The 21,910-nt window shown below is 46.4% G+C and overlaps 1 protein-coding gene across 2 annotated transcripts in view; it reads right to left on the reverse strand.

The window, feature by feature from the left end:
• ATP8A2 (ATPase phospholipid transporting 8A2) overlaps positions 1–21,910 on the reverse strand; it is a 526,913-nt gene that overhangs the window by 219,174 nt on the left and 285,829 nt on the right. The gene's annotated exons all lie outside the window — the stretch shown is intronic.

The following is a 21,910-nucleotide window of genomic DNA, read 5'->3' on the forward strand; positions in this document are numbered from 1 at the left end:
GGAGGCTGGCTTCTGAAAACCTAACATCTCCATTAAATGGTGTCGAATCGATTAAGATCTGGGCAACCGCATTTTATAAAAACTTTACTAGGTTGTATGTTGTGAATTACACACAGTTTTATATTCACCGACGTCGACTGGTTATAGACTCTTTCTTCCTGTACTAGGCTCAAAAGAACGGCGCGGCCGAGGAAGGCTGGGATTTAAATAAAAGATATTGGATTCTCCTGTTCCCAGGCTGCAACAGGGATCAGAATAACACATTTAAATACCTTAATGTTTTTAGTACAAAAAGCATGAATTCGATACTCCGCTTCCTTGAAATGCTTTATTAAGGCCCCCAAGACCCTCTCAGGAGTGTCTGCCTTCCTTGAAGTTAACATACATTTACTGTTCCCCATTGTAAATTTCACTACTGTTTCAAAACAGCGCGCCTGGCCTCTGCTGCGGGGCGGGTGGGTACCGGAAACAGAGCCCAGAGGAAAGGTGAGAAGGGCTTGAGTTTTGAAGCTGCTCTGGAGCAAACTTGTGGCCCCATCAGGACCGGGCGGCATGAGCTGATGCAACGCTGAAAATGAATGACGAGCAAGGTGCTTGAGAGAATGATCTTAATTACACCTGCCCGTCACCTGTCACCGGTGCCTGGAACAAAGGCCACCTGGTTACCAATCCAACAAGCAGGCCAAGCTGTAACTACCTGCACTCTGAGAAAGGGGGCAGCCTGTCCACCGCCGACCTTCACCCCAGTCCCAATCCAAACAGCCAGGAGCCCTGAGAGCCCCGGGGATGGCGGTAGCCAGTCTAGGTTCTGACATCCGGGGAGTTAGTGCACAGATGAATGCCTCTCTCTTTTCCATTCCTTTATTTTTTTTATTTCGAAGTGGGATTTGTTGGGTGGGAATGGAGGTAAATTAAACAAAGCTCTTTCTTCCAAATAGCATAGACCCTTCTCAAAGCTAAAGCCTATATTACATAAAAGCCACTAATGCTTGGTGTCAATAGCAGGAAAGGATAATGCTTTTCTGTTTCATTAGCACCCACGTAAGACTGTTAAAATCAAGAGGTACATTTGTCCCAACCCACAGAACATACAACACCAAGGGTGCACCCTACCGTCAACGATGGGTTCTGAGTGGTTATGACGTGTCCATGTGGAGTCACTGGTTGTGACAAAGGTACCGCTCTGGCGGGGGATGGATGTTGATAGTGGGGGAAGCCATGCATGTGTGGGGCAGGGGCATAGGGGAACCTCTGTCCCTTTCCTTCAGTTTTGCTTTGAACCTGAAACTGTTCTAAAGCATAAAGGGACTGCGGAAAAAAAGGAAAGAAACAGCAGCATTCTACCACTCCCCAGACCGAACACGAAAATCAGTCGTGATGGTTCTGGTCATCTGCTAAAGTCCTGGACAGTGGCAGAGAGACATGGCCAGCCATCAAGCACCAGGTCCTGGGCTGGTGGGCACACCGGCATCGTGACCATCCACATGTGGGTCTGTGTAAAGAGAGGACACGAAACCCAATACACCGTGCACCCCCAGAGGAAATGAACTATAAGGGCAGCCCGCTGAGTCTACCACAGGCTTAATCTGTAACTTGGTCTTCTAACTGATCAAGGCCATTGTAATAGTGCTTCTTCGGATAAAGTCTGGTCTGAAACGCCGTCAGCTGTGTACTTCTGTCTCCATGACTGGGCTCTGAGCTACCTGGTGTTAGGGACTTGCTTTACTCAACTTCAAATCCCATTGCACCAAACACAACAGGTAACAAACAAGTGTTTGTTGAATTACCCATTTCTTAAATGATTTTTTTGGGACTTCAAACATAGGTCCCAGGACTTCCCTGGTGGTGCAGTGGTTAAGAATCCACCTGCCAATGCAGGGGACACAAGTTCAATCCCTGGTCCGGGAAGAACCCACATGCCACAGAGCAAATAAGCCCGTGCACCACAATTACTGAGCCCGCGTGCCACAACTACTGAAGCCTGTGTGCTGAGAGACCGTGCTGCACCACAAGAGAAGCCACCACCGTGAGAAGCTCTCGTGCAGCAACAAAGACCCAACGCAGCCAAAAATAAATAAACAAACAATTTTTAAAAAAACACAGGTCTCTTTCTCCTCCTTCTTAATTATAATGAACAGTTTTCATTTCATGTTCAAGGACACACTTATCATACTAAGTGAATAATGATCATCTTGCAGTTTGGTTAAAGAAAGTGCAAGATTAAGAGTATTCATTTGCCTGTTCAGAGAAGCCCAAATCATAGCCTTTGATTCTACCTGGTACGTTTCAGAGGAAATGAATTCAGGAACGGACACGTGTATGGGGTTACCACATTTTGTAACCTCTTGTACCACTGCCTAAATATCAAGGCTGCTGTTTACAGGCTGGTAAGTGGGGTCGATGCCACCAGCACCTGCTACATCCACCTCGTCCGGTGGCACCACGCCGCGTTCAGGGCAGAGCACCTGATGCTGAGCTCGGAAAGGGGACCAAGGCAGAGCTCCCCAGACACCTGACCGAGGGGTTAGGGCTGGTACCAGATCGGGGGGGGGGGCGCGCGTGGGGTTGGAGTGAAGAAAGTTCCAGATGAGAAACCTGAGATGTACCGGGGGGTGCTCCTAGAGAGGGGCTCCCAGCTCTACGCAGATGGCTCTGAGTACTCGGCCCACAGCAGGGAAGGAACCTTATGATTCCACCCAACTCACAGCCCAAAATGGGACTCATTGACCAAACTTGGCCCCCAATCAAGGGAATGTGACAGAGGGGGCGGCTAGAGCAGTGTCACAGTGAGCGAAGTCACAGCAAACACCTGCTCTCTCCCCTTCATTTTCACACACACACACACACACACACACACACACACACACACAGTCTCGTTAAACTGAATTGGTATACACTACAGATAGAATCTAAAGCAGCAATACCTTCGGTGTCGTAATTTTTTTTTTCAAGCAATGTAACAAAAACCCAACAATGTTGCTTTGTCCTCTGGTTCTCAGTTTCCTGTTTGTCCTGTGGTGGGTTAGTAGGCTGATAGATAAAGGGTATGGGGTTTCTTTTTGAGGTGATGAAAATGTTCTAAAATTGTGGTGATGGTTGCATATCTGTGAATATACTAAAAACCATTCATTGTACACTTCAAAGAGGTGAACTGTATGGTATATGAAATTATATCTTCTATAACGCTGTTTCTTTAAAATAAAAAAAAAGAAATTCTCCCATACTGAGGTCTGGGGAAGTCATTCTGGCTTTACAGGAGGTAACCTGAATTTGACGCTGACTAAAACAGCCTGTCTTGTGGTCTATCAGACATACATCGCACATCTGCTTTAATAATTAAAGAAAAGCACACGTTGACCGAAAGTAAAGAATGTCCATGTTCAACATAAAGATTAAATGCCCCTCTTCCTGGGACGCCAGCGCTGGTTACTCCTTTGATGATAAGCCTTCCTTCCCTGGTGCCAAGGCCGTGCTGGCTCGCGGTGTACGTGCTGGTCTGTTTTTGGAAACCTTGAAGAAATGTCTCCCTGACTTGTTGAACGTTCTTTGTTCTGACAAGACGTAAAACTGGGCTGAAAACCCTGCTTCTCCAGAGAAGTTTCTCAGAAAAATCTGGGAAGCTGGCTTCTGGGCTGTAGTCCTCAGTCTGGATCAACAAAAACTCTTCTATTCTTATTATTGATTGTTCATTGATTATTTTCGTCAACAGAAGCCTCTGTGGTCCTGTGGTTGCTAAGAAAATTCCACCCTTCCTTGGACAGGCACCTCCCCATCCCCTGGAGTCTGTTCTCTTCCCTATAAGTTTTCAGGGTTCCCATGATTAAAGCCGTGGGGAAGGGAGCTCCAGCAATGAGCACGTGTGAATGAATGAACAAGCTGCATTCCGCGGGGAACACGTCACGCGAGAGGAATCAGATGACAGGGCCTAAATGGGGTCCTGGCCTCTGTGCATCCAGGTGGACGACCTCCCTGGTTCTGTTTCTCTTCCTCTGTGGGAAACAGTGAAGATTTCTATCGCTCCTCACGCTCTAAAATCCATACTTTTAAGTTGAAAGCAAAAATATGTGACTCTAATAACAACAAAAAGCATAACAACAGTATAGGAGCAGCAAGTGGTGATTTAGGAAGTACTGCTGACTCATCAGTAACCTTCCCTACACTGACGATTCGTGTCACCCTCACCGCAACGCTGAGAAACCGGCACCAGTATCCTGACCATCTCAGGGGTGACGAGGCCAGGCTCAGCAAGATCAACACGTGTGCAGGGTCACAAAGCGAACGAGTGGCGGAGACAGGACTGGACACAGCTGTCTACCTCCAGGGCCTGCCCACTCACCACCGTGTCCCCCTCTTGGCTACCTGGACACACACGTCTGGAATTCTCACTTCGTTCTGCTGAGCCATGAGGCCGGGCTACGGTCTCCACCCCCAACCTTGAGGACCCAACAGTGTTATTACTCTGTCCCCTGGTTCTCAGTGTCCTGCCTGTAATTTGGGGGTGTCACCACGGCCATCGGCCTCACAAGACAGCCATGAAGACCGAAGAAATGCTAGCGTGGATAAGCGTTCTGAAAGGTGGGAGAAAAAGCCCGTATCTTAGTGTCTACCTGACTCTCGGACTCACCGCCAAGCACCAGCAGCCCCCCTCTCCGCTGAGGATGCCCCCACAAGCTCTGCGCCAGTCCTGGCTGGGAACGTCCTCTGTGAGCTCCTGGCTTCAGCGCCTCTCGGGGTCTTCAGGATGGAGATGGGATGAGAGTCAGAAGAAAATTTTGGCTGATGTGTCCTTGTTTGAATTTATCAGCCCTTCCCTTAAAGTCCTGTGTTGGATTGTTTCCGTGTACAATTTAGTAGAGGGTTTCTTTCTGTACCAACCCATTAAATGGTATAATAATTTACGCTAATTTTCATACCTAATGAATATGAATGTAAGTGAACACCAACAAGATTTCTAGTTCTTGGACTTCCCTGGTGGTGAGGTAGTTAAGAATCCGCCTGCCAACGCAGGGGACACGGATTCGAGCCCTGGTCCAGGAAGATCCCACATGCCGTGGAGCAGCTAAGCCCGTGCGCCACAACTACTGAGCCTGCGCTCTAGAGCCCACGAGCAACAACTACTGAGCCTGCACGCCACAACTATTGTAGCCCGCACCTAGAGCCCGTGCTCCACAACAAGAGAAGCCACCGCAATGAGAAGCCCGCGCACCTCAATGAAGAGTAGCCGCCGCTCGCCGCAACTAGAGAAAGCCCACGTGCAGCAACGGAGACCCAACACAGTCATAAATTAATTAATTAAATTTTATTTAGTTAGTTATTTAAAAAAAAGATTTCCAGTTCTTGCAGGGTGAAGATTAGGCCTTCCCTTTTTCAAGCGTCCACACATCCAACCAACTGTTTGGCCCACAAGGGCTGCAGCTCATTTGCCCACGGGACTCGGGCAGCAGAAGTGGCTCCGGTGTGTGTTGGGGGGAGGGTAGGCACGCGGCAGAGAGCAAGTGAGGAGTGAGCCACCTTGTCACTGCCAGCACCCCTCGCTCAGTAGCTCTGTCCCTGGGGACGTGGGGAGCTAAGTGGCGGAGGCCTGAGTCTGAAAATGGAGCTCTAATAACATCAGCGTTTCTCGAATGATTAGAAATGGGCAGTTAGCCCACTCCGTCCTCACGCCCTAAAACAACGCCAACTGTTCGCCAGAATAAGTTACAAACACGACAACGTGCAGCTACCACAAGCACCACGTCCTCCTCAAGCGACGTCTCACACAGAAGTGTGCTTCTCTCCACGCACACCCCGACCCCAAAGCGTTCTTCCTCTTGCTCTCAGCTCCGGCGGCAGGACAGAGTAGCAAACCATGACTCCGCTGCGATGCAAGGGATGCGAGTGGAAGTCTACGCTTTCTAAAGAAAATGGATAGAAACTGATAGAGGAAAAACGTCACACACGCGCAACTACGTAAAACACCACCAGTGAACAAGTCAAAAAGAGAACTACCCCCTCCCGCAGATGACTGTTCTCGGTTAACCTACAAACCTAATAAAATGTGCAATTATTCTCTTATATCAGAGAGAGTCTGCGATTAGAGTAAAAAATAACAGAATCTGAAAAGCACTTCATCTCTGACATGATTAAAATTACAGAAAGAAATTAAATTATTATTCAAATTTGTTCTTTATATTTGATCCGAACAACTTTAAGAGCTAAGGCCTCCTGCCTCTGTCACATCAGACAATTCTCCAGGGTGACCTTTTACTCACTTGGGGCTCGTTTGAGCTACAAGCCTCCACGTAGAGTTTTTAAAATTGAAGGCATTAATTTTCAGACAAAGGAAAAGATTTTTCAGCCTTATTGAAAAGATGCCTTGGTTTCCAAGAAGCTAGCTATAGCCTATTAAGTCATATTAGCAAAAGCAACCCCCCCCCCCAAAAAAAAACCAATCACATTTCTCCGTCTGAAATGTTTAAATGCTGGAGTTTTCCTCAGAAGCAAACAGAGACCACTGCTTCCTGGGAAGATGATGGTCTGATGGGTCTGAGCCTTCAGCACGGGGATACGTCTGCTCCGTGTGACTTGCCCACGGATGTCCTGAGCAGAGGCCTGGCCCAGTTAGTTTAATGAGACACAGACACGCTTTGCTGGTTTTCCTTCTACATTTTGGGACTTTTTAATCAGCATGTTACAAAGTTCAGGTCATCAGTGGAACAAAGAAAAATACATGCAACGATCCAGCCAACTGGTCAACCAATATAAATGCATGGGACAATCAAGTTGGACGTGTAGCGATAGCTGCCCCGCTGCCCAGGTCCTGCAGGGGTAAGGCGGGGCCATCGATCCCCACTGAGTCAAATGTATCTGCAGGGCACCCAATGGCTCTTGGAAGAAGTCACACAGACACGGTGCTAAATGCAAGGGGAGCGATTTCCTTCCAAGTCCTTGAGTGAATGAAGGAGAGAAAAATATATACGAATGCTGGCTTAACACACCTTAATGATAATTGGGAAATAGCCATTTTCTATTTCTTCCAGATGCACGTTAACCAAGGAAATAGGCTCTTCCGGAATTCCGGGGGTCCATTTTGACGCAGGTGCAGTACCTCTTTTCGTGCACACCTGCTCACCAAGCTCAGGGGAAAAAGAGACCCTTCACAGGCAGGAAGCCCTTTCACTTCAGAGCATCATTCTGGGCCCCTGATGGGGCTGCGAGTTCTCAGACAACACGTCCCTAAGAGACAAACTGGGAAACGGCATCACGGACATGGGGAGGCCGACTCTCGCTCTGCAATCCCCCCCTTGAAGGCGGCACCAGGGTCGCTGTTCCCCAACATAACGCCATTGTTCACCACACTACCTGGCACGTGGTCCACACTCATGATGTTTGTGGACGGACCTATTGCATTAGAATGAGAGCCTCCAGGCCCACAGCTGCACCTTGCTGTGGTCTGCGAGAAAGGCAGAGTATTGTGTTCATTAAGGGAAGGGGACACGACAAACCACACACACACACACACACACACACACCCCACTCCCCCCTGCAGAGTGTCTGGCCAGCATCCACGTGGTTCAGCTCTGAGCTGGTGCTGAAGGACCTGGAGACGGTTTCACACGTGTGTGGGGGTCAGGCATGGGTGGAGCAGCTACAGGACCACGCCCGGGAGAGTCAACCGGCTCGTGGGCTCCCATGAGCACCCCCCGGGCTGTCTGTAACGTCACCTCCCAGCTTCGCCTGCGTGTTTTGCTCACACAGCGTTCTGACACATGCTGTGACCTGTCCTGCCAGCACGTCTCTGCTCAGTGGTGCCCAGTGCACTACTGCACAAACCTGGTCTGTCCCTTCTCTTGACAAATGAGCTGCAGGCCCAGCTTGGTGAAGCGTTCCACGGGAGGGTCCAAAGACCCCACAGTGAGCCAGACCCCATCCCTGTCCCCCAGATGCCACACTCCAGTACGAGAGATAAGAGCTGTTTATATGTCACCCCAGCCGGGGGGACAGCGAAGATGGCCAGGACATCACAGCTCGGCCAAGGACCCAGCAGAGGGTGGTGAGCAAACAGCAAGAGGACGGTTAGGAAACAATTACAGGAGCTCTTCTCCGAGCTCGTCCTGAAAGGATGTGCAGAGACAGTGGCCAAACCGCCAAGACGTCTTCAGGTGGAGGGAGCATTCTGAACAGAATTTGGCAAAAACTAAACAGACTAAAAGCACATAATGACGATGTGTGGGTACACGAGCAGCACCCTAATATACTACCAACAAGGCTGACGTAACCGGATAGAACTTCTGAACAAAACAGGCAACTCAACTCCAGGAACTTCTGCTAAGAAAGCAAACGGATAGTAGGCAGGTCACAGTGTCAGCACAGCCCCGAGAGCGCTGCTCGCAAGTACGGCGCCCGTGTTTTTCTTACAAACAAAAGCTGATTAACAACTTTTTAAGGTCTCCCTTAATTCCACACTCCCTTCATGACCACCTCTGGCCCAGATCCTGGCCATCTGAGTTATATTACCCTACAGGAAATTCATCAGAGATGCATCCGCACCTTCCAAATACAAAGCACAGGAGCAAGAGAACAAGATGCGGACGTTTCTTTGCACTGTACCTCCATCCCTTTCACGATGGGCACGATTTCTTACCCACAGTCTCAGGCTCGCTAAACGTCTGTGGATGAGACTGACTTCAAAATAAACCACGGGTGTAGGAGGTTGACTTAGTCACCTTCAAATAACCACAGAGAAGGTTGCAGGAGAATCCGGAACCCCACCAAATAAATCAGATTCACGCCGAGAGCTCAGCCTCACCAGGAAGATGTGCGTCTGTCCCCTGCAGACAGTGGTGCTGGCCGAGCTCATGGGCACCGTGTAGTCAGTGCCCCAGAGCCTCCGTCGGTTTTCTAATCCACTGGGATGCAGTCAGAAAACTCACTTCACTTTTAGACTCTGGACCAACACAACGACACATTCTCAGGCTTGAAAAATGGATATGTTGTTACTATCTTGCTTTCCTGAACTAGCAACACAATTCCCCAAGGGATTTCTATTTTTTTTTCCCCAAGGAACTCTTTCAAAATAGAAATTTTATAGACACAAGTAGGAGCTCTTTACACGCAACTAATTATTTTTTAAAGTAAACTTAGATATAAATGATCAGAAACTAAGGAGACACTATTACAGTTATCTGGAGTAATTCATTCTTCTCAAAAATGACCGGAACTTCTTGTTTTAACGTTCTTTCCATTTTTAAAGAAAATCTGAACAAACACAATGGGTTTTGTCGACCCTGCAGCCTTGCTCTGCTCATCATGCCAGTCTACCCAGTGTACCTTGTCTTAAACACCACACCTCTCCCCTCCAGAAACAAGCCCCGGCTCAGCAGCTCGCCATTCAAAAGGCTTCCTGACCAGCTTCAGAGGTGATGTGTGTGGCTGGTACCCTGACAGCGGTGATGGTTTCATGGGTGTTTGCATGTGTTCGAGCTCATCAAATTGTACATACACACAGCTTTTGTCTATCGATTATACCTCCACAAAAGTTTAAAATATGCAACAGTCATGGACTCTGCAGAGAGCATCACATTTTATACCTCTAATTGTGTTTTCCTGCGTATACCTCGTTTAACTTTCTCTTTTGTTTGACTCTCTTCTGCATTTGGGCTGCAAATTAATATTTCGAACACAGACTCTTCCCTTCCCTTCTCCGAACTCGGACCACTGTATTATATTACAGTAAATCCCTTTTCTAAAACAAACAAACAAAAAAAAACGAGGTTTCCTGACCGTTCCCTGCATAAGGCTGTTTCCTCCAGACACTGCCTCTTTCTCTGAGAACATAAGCGACCAGAACCACACACTGTCCACACCCGCCCACCCACATTCCTGTGCCCGCTTCTTCTCCCGACAAAATCTCCTCCCCCAATTCCCCAGTCTCCCGTGTCCCCTCAGCTAACTTCTATCCATTGTGATGACCAGATGCAAGGTCACCTCCTCCTTGGGAGAGGTCTGCCCCGATGCTTCTCCACCTCCGGTCTACCCACCAGCCTAGCCCAGCCGCCCTCTGCTACCCTCCTGCTGTCCCCCGGTACATAGGCTCAATCAGAATCCTCACCCCATCACCCTGAAGTGACCATTCATGTGTCTGTCGTCTAGTTCTTACAGGCAAAGATGATTTTCTTTTGTATCCTCAGCGCCTAGTACAACACAAAACGTGCCAATGATAATAAAAGTGTCAACTTTTATCCACTGGAAGGAAAAAAACCCCTAAAGACCCAGAATTTGATGTTAATAAAAACTATCCCTATAAATTCTCTTTCACATGGTGTTATAACTTCACTGTCTTTTAAGGACAAACATTGATTACTCTACCTATGTGAGCTTTCATACGTTCTAAAAATCTCAGCATAGAACCAAACTGGGTTCCTGTATTTTGACCTCCATGTCTTATGTTTCAGTTGAGGTATGGTGTACAATGTTGTGCTAGTTTCAAGTATACAGCAAAGTGATTCAGTTATACATATATATATATATACATGTTCTTTTTCAGATTCTTTTCCATGATAGGTTATTACAAGATACTGAATATAGTTCCCTGTGTTCTACAGTAGGTCTAAGGAAATGCCCATGGTATGTACGTTCGGGAATGACGATGGGGCTGGCTCTTCACAAATACTAAAAACGTTAAAAGAGAAAGGAGAAGCCATTTTGAAAATGCTATAACCCAAACCAGAAATAACTGCTAATACAAACAGCCTCCTTCCCAAATGTAAGCGGGTCACAAGTCATGGGTCACCTCAAGGCAGCCACAGCCATACTGTTTACTCTCCTCTGGGGGCTTAAAAGCATCTTAGTTGATGAACAGGCTCTGAAGCAGAAACATCTAAACCCACGCTAATGCCCAGAACAGCAGTAACTTCTTTTGATTAATTTACCAGGACTGAAAGCACGAGAGAGATCAAACCACGCTCTTTACTAAACAATTAAACAAGCAGCCACTGCCTCTAGCTTGGTGTGTGTCAGGATGAAAGCAGGATGGGGTCGCATGAAAAAGCAACAAATAGCTTCCACTGATTAATGCTTATAGGACTTTTTCCCCCTTAAATGTCATAACAGTTCACTCAAGGGTCCAACCAAAGAGTTTATATAACATTTAAAACAGAGAAAAAGATCCAACAGCTTAAGAAAATTCAGATGTGTGGTGCGGAGAAAAGTCAGGTCAGTTTCAAAGATCCTTCCAAACGGGTTGGCAGGAGGCTGTCCAGTTTGTTGAAAAATCTTCAACATGAAACAGCATGGGGGGGAAATCTCATTGTCTCCTTTCCTCAAAAAGTAACTGTACTACTATGAGTGAAAGTTTCTCAAACCATTTAGCCCAGTTACAACTGTGCAATACTAGCTACATGTCCTGCTTTGAAAACATAGAGCTATAACAAATAGAGTGCACGTGGATCTCTACCTCATGTTTTCTTCTTTGAACCGACAAAGTGGAATTTAAACCAAACCGACACCCAAGTCACGATGAACTGCAAATATGTTAGGAACGAACCCTCGGATTTTCTCAGTGATCAGCTGGATCAATTTTTTAAAAAACCCAACGAACCTTCTGTAATGAAACAAAAGTCATTTATATACTTGTGGAAAAATATCTGGATAAAGCCAGCTAAAAATGTCAGCTTACCGGAAAGTCAAAATTGGCTAATTTTATATCCCCGGGGAACATGTCTTAGATAATTCAATATTATTTTTAAATTTATTGCTGTGTCTTTGGGGCTACTCACTGCTACTCTTTCCTAATCCATAAAATGAGGATGATGGGGCACGCCTCGTAGGATTTTAAGATGAACTGCAACAGTGTACACGGAGCGTGTATCTTTAAACTCTACCACAGAACATGCCTCACTGCACACTCCGCACTGGTCGCACTAGATCATCCGCAGAGCAGTCCCTCTACCTGGGATGCATCCCGCGTGGCCAGCTCCCCTCCTTGCCAGAGCCTCACCCCCGGTTTCACACGGATCCCACGTACCCTAAGGGCTCCTTCCCAAGCAGTCTTAAGGGCAGCGTTTGTTCTGCAGAGGTTCCCTGGTGTGTGAAAGACATCACGATGCCCTTTACTACTTCTGCCAAAAAATTAAAATTGAATCCCTTAAACCCTTATGTGGAAAGACCACAGAAATTGGGGAATGCAGAAAACTGACTGTTTTACTGACCTGTCCCCAATCCTGTCCCTCTTGTTAAGATATGTGAGCCCAAAGAGTATGGACGCATAAGCATGTTTTCCCACTTAAGTTGGTTCTAGCAGGCTCAAATCCTTTATTACTACTAATGGAGAAAATAAATGGGTTATAGATGAGATGGACGTGGGTTTCTATTGACTCCTATTTCTGATTTCTCCTATGTATACAGAAAACCAAAAATTGTTCTTCCAAAGTTTTCATCCTCCTTTGTTAAAAAAAATAATTGAAAAACTCTTGGGTGAGATCAGGAAACACAAGGAAGAAGGGTCTCATTTTACAGAGGAAGAGAAGGAATGTGAACATGATCCCCAACAGACTCTGGGATTCCCCAAAATGAACTCATAAATGCCTCCGATCTAAGACGCTCCCGTCGCAGGCGTATTTTGAAAGCCCAGATGGAAGAGCTAGAGATGACACCACAGTGTTTAAAATATAAAATTAAGAAATACCTACGAATTCTTCCACGGTGATTTTCACTCCGGTGGTAAAAATCGGCTTTCACTCTGACCTGTTTAAACAGTTCAGACTCAAATGCGATTCTCTCTCAACACCCTGAGCTGGGACTGTCAGGTTTTAGTTACTGAGGAAATGCTTTGCTGTTTATTGTAACTGTTGTTGAGGCATAAAGAGTGTCCATCTAGAGCAGAGAATGTTCTGGTCAAGTTTCCTTTCAGTACCTGATCCTCAGATCTCCAACGAATGAGCAGGGAATGTAGCAGACTCAACCTGGGTTCATCTCTTTCCAACTCTAATGTAATTTCACAAACATCTGAGCACCTATAATATATGAAGTCATCTTAAGTGTTTTCGTAAAAAAAAAGAGACCATTATGTGTACAAAAAGGACCGTTTTAAAGTCCTTCCAAGTCCAGATTCAAATTCTTGTGACAGCATTACTCTAAGGAACTTCACCTGCCTGTGTGCAAACATCAGTCTTCTCGTTGCCCAAGTTCCGTAACCGGGGAGATGCCCACGCCGTGTCACCTACCCTGCCTGAAGTCCATGTCCGCGGCGGAGCACACTGACAGCCAGAGAGCTCTGAATCAGTCTTCCCTGTTACCCCTGAAGTTTTGTTTCTTTTTAGGTTTTTGGACTTGAATTGGTTTTATCATTACTTCATTAAGAACGTCAGTGAGCACACCAGTTTCAGCTGGAAACATGATGAATATGAATGACATTATCTGGATTTTAAAGTCTTTCCTGAAAAGCATTATTTCAACGGCAGCCGTCTCTTGGGTACGGAATGACACTGTTACAGTGTCACCGCACAAGAATGAGAACTCAGCCCCAAAAGGTACCCAGAGTGTGGTGAAAACATCAGAGGGCACAGACGTGGGCAGGGGGGACGCAGTTCTCACTCCATGCTCAGCAATTCTGTCCAATCCAGGGAGACCTATCCCTACAATACTATTTCTCTCTGACTAAAATACCATTTTAGGCACCAAAAAAATATTGCATTCCTAGGAAGCTGAACTAGAGGATGAAACTCAGGTGTTTTTTGTTTGCTTAAGAACAATTTTGGTTTCGAAAAGAATAAACCAGAAAAGCTCTACTAGCATTAGAAATGGATACCAGCACTTATTTCATTCATGCAATACTCATTTCATTCTTTAAATATTACCCTATTACCCCATCTAAGGATCAACTCTATCCCGCCTGAATTCATAGTGTTCTCCGTGTAAACTCTCCAGCACACCCAGTCACCAGGAGAACTCCACACCCAGTCACAGGTGGATGGAGTCCAGAGCATCAATGGAAATGAAACAGTCTAAGTCCTCATGAGACAGTCCTGAAAATGATACCAAATCAAATGCAAGCACCTCGTATAGGTTACTGGGAACAAGACAGACTTTTATAGTCTGTCTATACCTTTCTATAGAAAGGTGAGTTAATAGTATAATTGACTTTGAATTCTAGGCCGGCTCCCCTGTCACTGGCACACGACTCCCGCTGACACCAGTCGGCTTGCCGCGTAACGCACAGGGCTTGCCATTAGCCTCAGGAAACAAGGAGCGAGGTGAGTTATACACCATCCACACTCCCATCTAATCTTGAAAATTCCGAAGCCAAAGCAGAACAGGTGGTCCCTGACCTAGCGTCCTCCTCCCTTCTTCCTCCCGACCACTGAGTACAACCATAAAGTCACTACAGGTTTTCTCAAAACGGTGTTAATTTCCCTCCCCCCCAGCTTTATTGAGATATAATTGATATATAACATTAAGGCATATAAACATGCTGATCTGGTCCACTGATATATTGTAAAACTGATTCACTTAGCTCACACCTGCGTCACATCACATAATTACCATTTCTTTTTTGTGGAGAGAACGCTTAAGATCTGCTCTCAGCAACCTTCAAGTGTATCAACAGCAGTGTTAGCTATAATCACTATGCTGTTAGGTGCATTAGGTCCCCAGGACTTATTCATTTTACAAATGCGAGTTTGTATTCTCTGACCAACATCTCCCCAGACCCTGACAACTACCCTGTTCAACTCCATTTCTATGAGTTCAGACTCCATAGGTAAGTGATATCACACAGTATTTGTCTTTCTCTGACTTACAATTTCCCTTTTCTTATCTGCAGGACATGGGGCCGTATCCTCAGAAAATATATCTAAGATCCTTTCCTCTGAAATGCAACCTGTGTCTAATTAGCAAAGATTAAGGGCTTCCCTGGTGGCGCAGTGGTTGAGAGTCCGCCTGCCGATGCAGGGGACATGGGTTCGTGCCCCGGTCTGGGAAGATCCTACATGCCGCGGGGTGGCTGGGTCCGTGAGCCATGGCTGCTGAGCCTGCACGTCCGGAGCCTGTGCTCTGCAACAGGAGAGGCCACAACAGTGAGAGGCCCGCATACAGCAAAAAAAAAAAAAAAAAGATTAAGAAAACTCCAGTATTTCTCTCCAGCCGGACGCACCGTTAATTTCACAGCAGGCCTTGTAATGAGCTTACTGTTACATTATTTGAGGCAGGTCACTCTCACCACAGTGGCTTTGAGATTTCTAACCAAGGTCGCATAATAAGGACACAGCTGAGCTAGGATCCACAGTGCCACCTCGATTCTCAATCTAATTAACAGCCTGCAATTACTTCCTAATTATTACTACCACAGATGGAACTGAAACGATACCATCATCTCAAAGTACGGAACCACATGGATACAAATTAAGTTCTCCCCTTCGCCCATCTTGGTCCCCTTGAAAGGGCCAAGGAAAGTGCATTCTAAATGAAACGTGGGAAACCACGTAGAGTGTTCATTTCCCAGTAGTGACCCCATACCCTTGCATATTTGGGTAGAATGAACCTCACAGAGAGTCTCTCACACACACACACACACACACACACACACAGGGCAGGAAGGAAAGAGCAAGAAGGGTGGGGGAAGGAGGAAGCAAGTGAAGGAGAAAAAGAAAACTATTCTACCTAATGTTTCAGGGTCAAATCAAATCTACTGCACTCACATTGGTTTACAAGCTGAGAAGCTAGAAAGACTGGGCAACAGTCTAAGAAAACTCATACTTCGGGTCAAGGGATTTCAGTCTCTTCCCCGTTACAAGATCAAGGCACTTATTGGAAGATGTTAGTCTGTAAAACCTACTAAACCAGATCCACAACAGAAGGTAATGAAGGGCTTTAAACGTTGCTGCTATGCTAAAAGACAGTATATACTTTTTCTTTCCTAAGTAATAGATGTAGTCACAGGATTAACTTACAGCCTACAGCATTTCAAAATACCTTCCTTCTAACCCAAAATGCTCTTACCAAGGACGTTCCATCAACGAATAAATCAACTGTTAACTGATAGGAAGCATGTTCCTCAAGGGCCTTCACCTCATTCATCAATATAGGTTTTCACAACTAATTAGCATTCTTGCTAAAGTTAAGAAAAACTCCGCAACAGGTGAAGTGGGTGAAATTGATCAACTTGTTGAAAGCTTTCGAACAAATCAGGGCAGAACTCTTTCAGTGTGCTGCCTGACACCCCGAGAGACACGCTGGTCTAATGTTTCCCTCCCAAGCCAGCATATGCCTGAAGCTGATGCGGCATCTCCCGCTGCAGATGGAAAATGTGACTGGAAATGGCCGCCCACGCTGGGCACGTCTCCTCCACATCCTTAAGCTGATTCTCTGTGCTTCCTTCTCGGGAGGGGACCATCTGCCCCTCTGCAAGAATCCTGCAAGAACTTCTCCTTCGTGATACCATCTCCCCTTGTGTTCGTTTGCTGGGGCTGCCATAACAAGGTACCACACACTGGGCAGCTTAAACAACAGAAGTGTTATTGTCTCAGAGTGCAAGAGGGCGCAAGGCTAGGTGGAGGGGTTGGCAGGTTCCTTCTGAGGCTGCGAGGGAGCCCGTCCCAGGCTCTCTCCTTGCTTCTGGTGGTTTGCTGGTGATCTTTGGCCTTCCTTGGCTTGCAGAAGCATTGCTCCAATTTCTGCGTTCATCATCGCATGCTATTCTCCCCGTGTGCTTATCTGTGTCCAAACTACCCCTTTATATAAAGTCATCCTGGATCAGGGTGCATCCTAAGGCGCCTTAATTTAACTAATTACACCTTAATTTAACTAATTACATCAGAATGACCCTATTTCCAATTAAGGTCACATTCTGAGGAATTGGGTGGGTTAGGACTTCAACATAAGAATTTTGCAAGACGATTCAACACTCAACACCCCTACGTTTTTCACCTCTTGGAAAATCCTCCACCTCCCAAATTGGAACCTGGGTCCCCCTGGAAGGCCTGTGCTACAAGGGTGCCCCCCACCTGGGCGCTCCCACCACACTGGCTCACATTCCACATCCTTCAGACTGAAAAGGCAGCAGCCGCCTTCTCCTAAACCTCCCAAGGCCATTTCCAAACCTCTGCTTCCTCTACCTACTGTAAAATCCCTGGTTATGACTTCCCTTCCCGAGGCACATTCCTCAGAGTAAATGGTCGAAAAGATTCACTGCCAGTAAAAAAGGGGGAGTGTCAAATATGTGTGGGAATCACAGCCGACTACAGATCCCCCTCCTGAAAATTTAAAATAAACGATGCCAGTAAGAACGTGCTGTACGACACAGGGAACTCTACTCAGTACTCTATAATGGCCCATGTGGGAAGAGAACCTAAAAAGAATGGATATATGTATATGTATAGCTGATTCACTTTGCTGTACACCTGAAACGAACACAACATTGTAAATCAACTACACTGCAATAAAAATTTTTAAAAATAGTAACAATAAAATAAAATTAAAAAATAAAATAGGGCTTCCCTGGTGGCGCAGTGGTTGAGGGTCCGCCTGCCGATGCAGGGGATGCGGGTTCGTGCCCCTGGTCCGGGAAGATCCCACACGCCGCGGAGCGGCTGGGCCCGTGAGCCATGGCCACTGAGCCTGCACGTCCGGAGCCTGTGCTCCGCAACGGGAGAGGGCACAACAGTGAGAGGCCCGCGTACCGCAAAAATAAAATAAAATAAAATAAAATAAAATAAAATAAAATAGACGATGCCAACAGGGAGACACTAATGGTGGTGAGAAGAGGCAGGAAACGCTCTGCAAAGTACAGAGCCTCAGCGACTCCTCAGCCCCTGACCTATCCTAATTCTTTCTTAGGAGGAAACCCACGTGTCCCTACATGCTGTCTGCTTTAGTCCCGTGGTCGCTGCTGACATGCTACAATGCACTTCACACAGGCAGTTCATCTCGCATACCTCATACGCACCCTTAGGAATTTGACTCTTAGAAAGACCTGGAAGGAAGGCTGCTGAGATCTCCATCGATGAACATCCACACCGGAAAGTCTACAAGGAAGGAGGAGAGAAGGGCAGGCACCTGCCCTCAGGTAACCGGCTCAGACGTGCGCAGAGCAGCCAGCGCCTTCTCAGAGCTCACACATCTAAAGGGCAGATCCAACCCCGGAAAACAATTCTCCCAATTTCGGGGTCCAGCGCTCTCCCCACAAATACCATGACAATGAGCCCTCATTCTGTAAAGGTTGCATTTTTGTTGAAGGTCAGTATCAACTTCCCTAAGGGTTTAAACTTAAGAGCTAAAATTTTGCTTGCATGTGTATTTCGGCTATTTGCGGGGGCAGTTCTATTCTGGGTATCCTGCTCATTAACTGCTAATTACCATGGGGGAGAAAGTTCCAATACATTAAGAAACAAAGCAACCATCAGATTTCAACCTCGCACATCCTCAGTATCCCGAGAACGTTAGACTTACATCCAGTACTCATCAAAATTTCTATGATGTGCTAGAATTAGTGGATTTTTGAACTAATTTTTTTCAGGCAAAGGTCTTTCCTATAAAACTAAAATATAAGAACCTGTGTGTTCTTAAAAAGTTATTTTCTTATATAATTTGTAGCAGCTATACATGTTTTTAAATCTCTGATGATTAAAATAGCGTTATTTACCATACCCATAGTTCAGAAAGGTGAAGAAGCATAGTCTCGTGAAAAGAGAAAAGATGCTTAAGTAATTGGCTTCCGTTGCTTTGCCCAAGGTGTCTGAGATTCTCATACTTTTCACCCTTTTAGGATGAAATGCTAAAGGTCTCTACAACATAATAACTGATGTTTCGTATCAATCACTAACACGTCATTCTTTACAGACTAACCCAGCTGGACCTAAACACCTGTTTGGATACTAGAAACCCCTACAGCTGAATATACCTTTTAGCCTCTGCAACTCGACAAATAGGGACTCTGTATCTTTCCTGCCAGGTCTGGCTTGCCTCCTAAGCTCCCTCGTGTGGGTGCTCACCTGCTGCCGTAACAGTGGCACCATCTTCAACTTCCCCTTCTCCCTTCCTGGATTTTCATCCTGTTGACTTTGCCTCCTGAATTTCACTGAGGTCCATCTATTCCAACATACCCTGCTCTCACGGTCTCCATTCAGTCCTCATCTCCATTCCCACGCTCCCTAGTGGTATCCTCCCAATGGCTGCCTTCCCATCTCCTTAACTCCTAACACGGTGAAATGATGGGAACTGAAGCCAGCACTGCTGGTCATCGTTCTGCAAACTAAATCAGCTCTTTATTGAGGACGAGCACTAGAGGTGGCCCCTAACGGTCACTCCACTGCAGTGTATCGCGCAGCCCAACGGATACTTCCAAACACTGCCCTTGTTTGGCAATTTAGCACACATCTCTTCTGTTCACTTGGATCCTGCATTTTACGTTATTTTTCCCCAGTTGTATTAGTGTGCGTTTTGCAAGCTGTATCTCATTTTGTTATTTCCTGCCTATATTTTTAATCCTTAAGGTATAATTATAATCTGTTCTTCCAGATTTTTGAAATCTCCCGATTCAGGACCATCTGCCAACCTCATTAACACAAAGTTTATGCCTCCTTAAATAAAATGGGATAGATCCTACAGATCCCTGTAACGTCAAGCTGCAGTGGTAACCCTGCCATTTATGGTACATTTATTTACTGTCTTCCCACTATTTTCCATCTGTGTGGCTCTTCTCCAAGCCAAGTTGAACTTACTTGGCAATAGAACAGGGTCGAAAGTACTAAAAAAATAAATAAATAAACCGAAGAAAACGAAAGCCTCCTTCTCTCTGTGTCATGACTGCTTGCACCTCTCGGTTTACCTAGTTACAGAGGAAGAAGTTAACGTCCACTGGTTTCACTCTTTAAATCTTTCTGGTCCTGTTTCTCTCTGTTTCAATACGGTTTGACTGAGGGAGAAAAGAATTTCTCCTGCAAACAAGATCAACAAGCTCAATTTAGGATAATGAAGGGGTTGAGAGAACACCTCCCCCCCACCCAGCACCGCTGATGCCTTGGGACCTGTGTTGGCAAGTGGTGTGAGGAACGGCACCCCAGCATTCATCCTGTGACTAGGAGGCACTCACTCAGGCATCAGAGAGAAACCCCAGTCTATTTCCTTCCCCTCCTCAAATGCGGGATGTGACTCTCCTGCCCCAGAAGCTCAAAAAAAAAAGGCAGAACTTTTACTCACCAGTTTCACATGCCAGTCTACCCTTTCATGCCTCATGTCTCCCTTCCACACTCGCCAACTTGGGAAGAGAAGTTTACTCATGATGAGACCAATTATCGGCTCAATAATCTACACGATTTTCAGAGCTGAAAAGTTTTCTGTTTTCAGGTGTCATGTTTCTTTTTAAACTGGAAACCAATACTCAGATATCCTGTGCTGAACAGCTGTAACAGATGCAGCCTTATCTCGCCACCTCATTAGAAGAAACAAACAACTATAAATCTTGTATTACATCCAAAAAATTGTCAGCCCCAAATAAAAGCCGGCAAGGATCCAAGTGGCATGCGCCTTGGTTCTAGCCATGTTTGCCTGTAGTTCTTACATATGTAAATTGAGAAACTGTTAGCAGAAGCCAGCCAGCTGAAAACAGATGTGTTTAGAGTACGCAGACACATTAGAGGGGCCCTCCAGGCTCAGCCCCCTTCCCACCCTTCACTGAGAATCCCTTTCTACTTCCTACCCTGGGTGTCCCCTGCCCACGTCCGTCCCATCACAACCCATTTCCATCATTTCTGTTGGCCAAGCACACCAGCCCAGCCGTGGCGGTAGACCACAGGATATGAAAAATTCCACAGCTTAAAGATGAAACCAGAGCAACTGTCAGAAAAGGAGGTGGGGGGCAGGGGGAAGAGGCAGAAACAAGAGAAACAAATAAGGCAAGAGGAACATCACATCTGTGTTTCCGAATCTGCCGTCCATGCTGCCTGCTTGTCAGAAGTCTCTGGCACATGGGGGTTTAAATTCCAGCCCACCGCTTACTCTGGGGGCATCCTGGAGTCTACGAGGCTGTTTTCGTGGGTAAAATGGAAATAACACTTCTGAAATCAGAGGGCTGATATAAAGATTAAGCAAGCTGGCATGCTTAATGCTCTGGGCCCAGGGTAGGACCTGGTCTTAGGACTCAGCCCGCGGTATCCTAGGTACAAAAAGGGCCGCCTGGTCTCTGGACATGAACGTGATACTTTACTGAAATAGGAATGGAGGCTGTTGTGGATTACTGGGTTGGCCAAAAAGTCTGTTCAGGTTCTTCTGTAACACGTTATGGAAAACCCGAATGAACTTTTCGGCCAAGCCAATACTTGTAGGAGAGAGGCTTTGACCTGCACCCAGTAGACCAACAGGTAACCAATCCTTCTTGGTCAAGCCCAAAAGGATTCTCTTAACTTGGGACTTAACAAAATAACCAAAAGAACTTGCCAGGGCCCCGGTGGGTATAGTAAAACAAACAAACAAAAACCTGTACGCAAACACCTGAGTTTGAGTTTTGTCTCAGGCTTGAGTAATTTTTTTTTTTTGCGGTACGCGGGCCTCTCACCGTTGTGGCCTCTCCCGTTGAGGAGCACAGGCTCCGGACGCGCAGGCTCAGCGGCCATGGCTCACGGGCCCAGCCGCTCCGCGGCATGTGCCACCAGGGAAGCCCAGGCTTCAGTAATTTTATTTACCTTTGTGAGGGTCCACTTCCTTGTATTTAAACTTGGGGTAAAGATCCCTGTGCTCACTTGCCCACCTTCTATTCACTCTTCAAGCTACCTGTGACCCTCCTTCCTGGCTTACGCCTCCCCTACACGTCCCTCCTGCCTGTCGGGCATCACAAGGTCGTTATCTCAGCACTCAGATTGTCATTGTGACAGCTGGCTTCGACACCCACCCCGCAAATACCGAAAGCCTCTCCCCCCACTTTTATTTGCAGGTTAGTGTC

Source organism: Pseudorca crassidens, chromosome 18 (assembly GCF_039906515.1).
Source record: "Pseudorca crassidens isolate mPseCra1 chromosome 18, mPseCra1.hap1, whole genome shotgun sequence".
NCBI lineage: Eukaryota > Metazoa > Chordata > Mammalia > Artiodactyla > Delphinidae > Pseudorca > Pseudorca crassidens.